Genomic DNA, 6,849 nt, shown 5'->3' with positions numbered 1-6,849 from the left:
CAATGTGCTAGTGGATCCCCACCCCAAATGTAATGTCCAGCAACAGACTGTACACATCCCACATCCTGCCCAGGCTGTTTAGGAGTATCAACATTGATCCTAAATTGGATTGACATTTCTCAGTATGCATGGAGTCTCTTTTGTCAAATAAAACACTGCCCCCCCCAAAAGGAAAAAGCTTTAGAGCTTTTCTTCCCCTTGTATCATAGACAAATTTTCAAAGAAACAGGAAGTCTGCAATTGAAAAACAAAACTCTGCCAAGGCAGCGAGGAACAGTCTTCTAGCAAACACCATATTGCACCTGTAAATTACTGTGAGTAATATTTAACACTTCTCAAGTACATTGCAAACATTAAGTAATTAATAAAAGACTTCAACAGAAACAAACAAACCTTAGGAAAGAAGCAGATGTTAGCATCCCTAGTCTGCAAATTATATAGAAAATGCAAGTTATCAGGATATCCCTTTGCAACACCACCTTCTTTCCTAATGCAGTTATGCATCCATTGGCTTATCTTGTTACCCTGGGTTTTCTCTCTCTCTCCTCCCTCCCCAATACTGAAGCTAGGACCAGCTCTTCTCCTAAGCATATGTGGGCCAAAAACAACACAGTTCTTGGCCATTTCAAAACAAAGGGCAAAGTGAGTGGGACCAAGCCTGATCTCATTGCACTTACCGGGAAGGAACAATTCCAGAGAGAAGACAAGCATTTCCTGGTATAGGACAATCAAACTATTAATCATGATCTGTCATGCTATTAATCATGGTTCATCTAGACACAAAAGATCCTGCTGCATTAGCATTCCTGTCAGTAAAGAATTCTGCCCACATTAGCATTTCCTGTTAAAAGGTTCTTTGTGCAAACAGATCCGATTTATACTAGTTTGAATTTTCCATGGAAAGCCCTGCTCAGTGAAGTAACCAAGACCACCTCCACCATGCTTCCTCCCTGCCCTTTCCTTATTTGGAAATACTCTCAAGAGCCTGGATTGTTGTTCAGTCACACAGTCAAGTCTGACTCTTTGCAACTCCATGGACCAAGTCACGCCAGGCCCTCTGCCATCCTCCAAAGTCTGCTCAGATTCATGCTAGTTACATTAGCGATGCTGTCCAGCCATCTCATCTTTTGATATCCCCTTCTTCTTTTGCCTTCTGTCTTTCCCAGCATCAGGGTCTTCTCAAGTGAGTGCTCCCTTCTCATTTGGTGGCCAAACTATTTGATTTGACAAGGATGTATATTGTCAACCTTCTTATTTAATTTATATGCAAAGTACATCATGCAGAATGCTGGCCTGGATGAAGCACAAACTGGAATTAAGATTGCAGGGAAAAACATCAACAACTTTAGATATGCAGATGACACCACTCTAATGGCAGAAAGTGAAGAGGACCTAAAGAACCTCTTGCTGAGGGTGAAAGAGGAGCGCACAAAAGTAGGCTTAAAACTCAACATCAAAAAAACTAAGTTCATGGCATCTGGCCCCATCACTCCTTGGCAAATAGAAGGGGGACATGGAAGTAGTGACAGACTTCCTGTCCATTTTAGTTCACTGATTCCCAAGATGTCAATGTTCAGTCTTGCCATTTCTTGTTTGACCACATCCAGCTAACCTTGATTCATAGGTCTTACATTCCACATTCCAATGCAGTATTCTTCTTTGCAGCATCGGGCTTTCCTTTCACCATCTGACACATCCACAGCTGAGCATCCTTTCGGCTTTAGCCCTGCCACTTCACTCTTTCTGTGGTTACTTGTACTTGCCCTCCACTCTTCCCCAGTAGCATACTGGGCACCTTCTGACCTGAGGGGCTCATCTTCCAGCGCCATATCTTTTAGCCTTTTGTTTTGTCCATGGAACTCTCTTCCTTATTCCAATTTCCTTTTCCAAATCTGGAAAGAAAATAATCATTTATTAAAATAATCGTGTCATACATGTACACTGATTATAGTGTCTCGCTATGTTCAGTACTGTTTTATGTGGCCTGCAGAAGTCTTAGCCTCTCTGAAAAACCTCAGTCTTCTAAGTTGAAAAGTCTGACTTCTGGTCTAAAATGACTGTGGCTCTGAGGAACTGTATTTGCACCATAGCACCCTTTTGGACCAGGAAATACTTCAGTCCTGTTTCCCTTGCATCACATTTCTGTTCCAAATTGGTCCATGTAACTTATTTTTACAAACTTGAAGCACACAGGCTTCCAACCATTTCATCTGGTTGGGCCATGAGGTCTTCTGGTGAGGTCCAGCTTTGTTTGCCACTATCATCACAGCTTCAGTACTCATGTTTTTTTTTTTTTCCCAGTAGCATCAGTAGGATGCTGGAATTTCTACCCCCATAAGGCACATCTGGTCCGATCCCTCTCAAATTTTAGAACAGTTTAAAAAACCTTTTCTGGTAACACCCCCCCCCCATTCAATTTATATTTTAAATTGAAATGGCTATGTGACAATCTGTTTTTGTTATTTTGTCAGCTGTGAATTTTCTTGGGCTAGTTGTCTTGAGTAGCTTGTTGCCCCCCCCAGTCGGAAGAAGAGACAGACACAAAGTGTTGGGTTTAAAACTGGGCCGCTTTATTGAATAATTAATTAACCTGTAAACTGGCAGGGATGAGACCTAACCAGGACAAGCCCTGGGGTCACCCCCGGACCCCGCCTTGTCCAAAGGGCGAGCCACCCTGCCCCCAGCACAAACCCGCCGTATTCAGGTTGTAACTGAGCGGCCAGGCCCCCAGCCATACTCCACCTGGGCTAGCATCAATCCCCCATGGAAAGATCCGCCCAGGTGAGGCTCTCAGTGATCTGCATTCCCCGCACTGAGCCGTGTAGCCCATCTGCAGTTCCTACAGACCACCCACACCAATGGTGCAAGGCCATAGGTGCTCCCCTGCAAACCCTGTGGCCAAAACATCCTCCAGCCTGCGACCAAATAAAAAAAAAAACCCTCAAATTAAAACCATCACTATAAGGCAGTACAAGGTAGGCAAAAAACAACTTCACTTGGGCCAATTGTGTGAAGATGAAAAAATTCCTACCTGGCCCCTTAAAAAGGCGACCGGTTGAAACCTGTACTGCCAAGGGAGGGAGGGCGGGCAGAGAGCCAAACAAGACTGCCAGAGCCCTGGGCGGGGCCGGGGCTTATATAGCCCCGACGCCACGCCCAGAAATATACCCGGATGCGCCAGGGCCGAGCGGTCTGTTGCTCCCTCCTTCCGAGTGGGCAAAGACGGCCCCCAGCTTGAACGCCGGCGATGCCGGCTTGGCTGGGAAGGGCCGGACCTTGCCCCCCCCAGTTGGAAGAAGAGACAGACACAAAGTGTTGGGTTTAAAACCGGGCCGCTTTATTGAATAATTAATTAACCTGTAAACTGGCAGGGATGAGACCTAACCAGGACAAGCCCTGGGGTCACCCCCGGACCCCGCCTTGTCCAAAGGGCGAGCCACCCTGCCCCCAGCACAAACCCGCCGTATTTGGGTTGTAACTGAGCGGCCAGGCCCCCAGCCATACTCCACCTGGGCTAGCATCAATCCCCCATGGAAAGATCCACCCAGGTGAGGCTCTCAGTGATCTGCATTCCCCGCACTGAGCCGTGTAGCCCATCTGCGGTTCCTACAGACCACCCGCACCAATGGTGCAAGGCCATAGGTGCTCCCCTGCAAACCCTGTGGCCAAAACATCTTCCAGCCACCGCCAATGCCAAGCCTCTGCTTAGGCATTAGCGCCCCAACGGACGGCCCAGAGCTGACCGCAAACCCTGCCGTATCTCATCGAAAAAAGGCCCGGTTGCCCAACTCTGAAATGAACCCCCTCCAGCCTATACATGGCCGGATGAGGGAGAAAATCCCAAGCCATTCTCCATAGCTTTCTGCAGGGCCCTATTGGCCTTGCGCCTAGCGCGCTCTAAGCCCCCAAGTGCAAGGGCACCTCCAACTCCTGCCTAGCGATCTAGCTGACCATACTAGGACCAGCCAAAAAGGACAAGCCCTGGGGTCACCCCCGGACCCCGCCTTGTCCAAAGGGCGAGCCACCCCACCCCCAGCACAAGCCCGCCAGGTTCGGGTTGTTGCTGAGCGGCCAGGCCCCAAGCCAATCACCACCTGGGCGAGCATCAATCCCCCATGGAAAGATCCGCTCGGGTGAGGCTGTCCCGTGACCTGCAGTCCCCGCATTGAGCCGTGTAGCCCATCTACGGTTCTTGCAGACCACCTGCACACTTGGTGCTAGGCCATAGGTGCTCCCCTGAAACCGCCCAGGTGGAGGACCAAGATGTGCGGAGGAGGTACCCACCTCTCTTCTGCCCTACAATGGCCTACTCCCAGGCCAACACAGGCCTCGACGACCCCGCCGTTCCCCAACTGCCCCATCGCTGAAGCCCAGCTGGGTGCCTGTTGGAGAGCGCCCGGCTTGATGGGCCGCCCGGAACACCTTGCTGCGCCCGCAGATGAGAATATGATGCCTCTCACTACTAGCCACAGCACCTGGAAAACAGAAAATAGTCAGAACAGATAATGGCCAACAGGCGATAAAACCGTCGCCCTCCAAAACTACCCCCTAGGTGACCAACGGGTGCACCTGTTTTTTTTTTTTTTAAGATGCCAACCGCCACAGGCCAACCAATTTTTTGACGTCCCAGGCCTGGGGCGCCCGCCCCGCAGTGTCAGTCTTGACTGCGTAACCAACACGCTAACATGTAGCACCGAAAAGGCCCTCAACAAGGCCGAATGAAGCAGAGCGGCCCCGAAAGGGGAACTGCATAACCTGTGCCACGGAACCGGCCAACTAACATGCAGTCCCGCGGTGCTCCCAAATGCCCGGAATTGGGAAGCCGCTCCGTTGTATGCCCATCTGCTAGTGGGTATTCTCAGCGAACCCATGGGCTTTACTAATAAAGGCCAACGCCGCCAGTCGGCCCTCCATAATACTCAACCCCATACCTCTCTCTTTCTAAAACACGCCGAATTGTCTAATATGAGACATCAAGATCAGCCAGCCATCCTGCAGCGTAGCGGTTCTTTTCAACTCCCGGAATTGGGAAACAGCTCTATCCTAAGCCCTTCTGGCGTTAGGCGCTAAAGCCAGTTGAATGGCCCTACCAGCTTCAGCTTCCCAAGTAACCAGAGGTCCAGGGGCAATTGACTCAAAGCGTCACCAAGACGCCTCAAAGAAAAAAGCCATACGGGGCACCCCCACTTTGTATGCAAAGTTAAGGTGACCCACCACCAACTGCAATTCAAGCAGCGAGACCCTGCGCTGTCTCCTCAGGGCAGCCAACCGGGCCTTAAGATCCATTACTTTTGCCTCCTGGATGCACTGGCAAGAGACGAAATGCAGACTTGATGTCGCATTTTGCCATCTCGCCCAGCACCACAACCCCGCACTACTTTGACCGCCTGGTCAAAGGAGGTGTACCACACTGAACACAATTCCTCAGGGACGGCGCCCCTTTGGGTAGGACAGGTAATAAATGAGGCGATATGCCCCAGGCGCCTTCTTAGGCACCACCCCCAAGGGAGATACCCGCAATGTGGGTACAGGCGGCGTATCGACGGGTCCTAGGACCCTGCCCTCCTGACACACCCTGGCGATCTTGGCCGTGACTATGTGCACAAGACCTACCAGTGACGGAAAGTTAGAAGCCAAACAGGGGGCCCCCAGGCCCCTGATAAGGGATCCTAAACCCAAAAGAAAAACCCTTTCCACAAATATTGCCCATCCGCTTTATGTGGGTATTCTCTCAATAAACTATTGAGTTCCCTCAGCTGAATGACTGTTCTGGTGACTGGCGCCGCAGCCACCGGGGCGCCTACCCCCAGGCCCAGGCTTCGACCTGCTGCAAGTGGAAAGGGCATGAGGCCCGCTGCAAAGTGGGCACTCGTGTTTGAATTTGCAGGGGTTTCTGGGGCACACTCCCTTCTGAAGCGAACTCCCAGCATAACAGCCGGGACTGATCCGGCTGGCCCTCCGTGAGGCGGGCCCCTGTAGAAAGCTGCTGTTGTTGCTTCTGTACCAAGTGTCCGCTATCAGACCTATCCCCCACATTAGGCTTTGCCAGGGACATCAACTGCAGCCAAAGCTGCTGGCTGACCTGGTCCCATGGCAACCCCGGGTTGACGGCGGCACTCATGCGGAAGGCCTCGTCGTATTGCAGCCATGCTGCACCAACGAAATCCGTATATGCCCGGTAAATAATATCCATGTACTGAAACAACGCAGCCGCGTGAGCTGGCTGTGCCCTAGCAATGACGCCCGCATAAATTAAAAAGCCGGGCAGCCAGTTTGCCCACGTCCTATCCACCCTTCTGTGTTTTAATTTTTCTTTTTCCTTCTCGTCGAGCTTGTCTTTGCTCTTCTTTTTGAGCTCTCTGTAAAGTAGGCTGAACACGTCTACATACTCTCCACGAAGGATTTTTTCCCGTGTAACAGCCGTTAAATGATCTCCCAGAGGCAACGAGGTGTCGCCATATGGGAGTATGTGGAAAGGTATACTGGCATAAGGATTTGGAGGGTAAAACCACCCACCTCCTTGCCCACTCAGCCACGTCCCTTGTCTTTGCGCATACTGCTGCCCGCCCCAAGGCAGGACCCCCTGGGGGGGCAGCACCGTGGGAACTGCAGGCGTCACCGCCGGGACTGCCTGTGGACCGAGTGCCTGGAATCGAGCGCTATCCGAGCTAGACCCTTGTGGGGCCGAACTCCGCAGGCCCCAGGCCCAAGGCAACCCAGAACCCCACTGCACAGTGGGTATTCCGGGCCGCCCTGTGTCCCAAGCCCCTCCCCCCGTACCCGGGGGGAGGGGGGTACTTGAACAGGACCCGAGGACCACCCAGATGTCTGCTGCAACAAGATCTTACC

Source organism: Heteronotia binoei, chromosome 21 (genome assembly GCF_032191835.1).
Source record: "Heteronotia binoei isolate CCM8104 ecotype False Entrance Well chromosome 21, APGP_CSIRO_Hbin_v1, whole genome shotgun sequence".
NCBI lineage: Eukaryota > Metazoa > Chordata > Lepidosauria > Squamata > Gekkonidae > Heteronotia > Heteronotia binoei.
Note: the sequence above shows the minus strand (reverse complement) of the source record.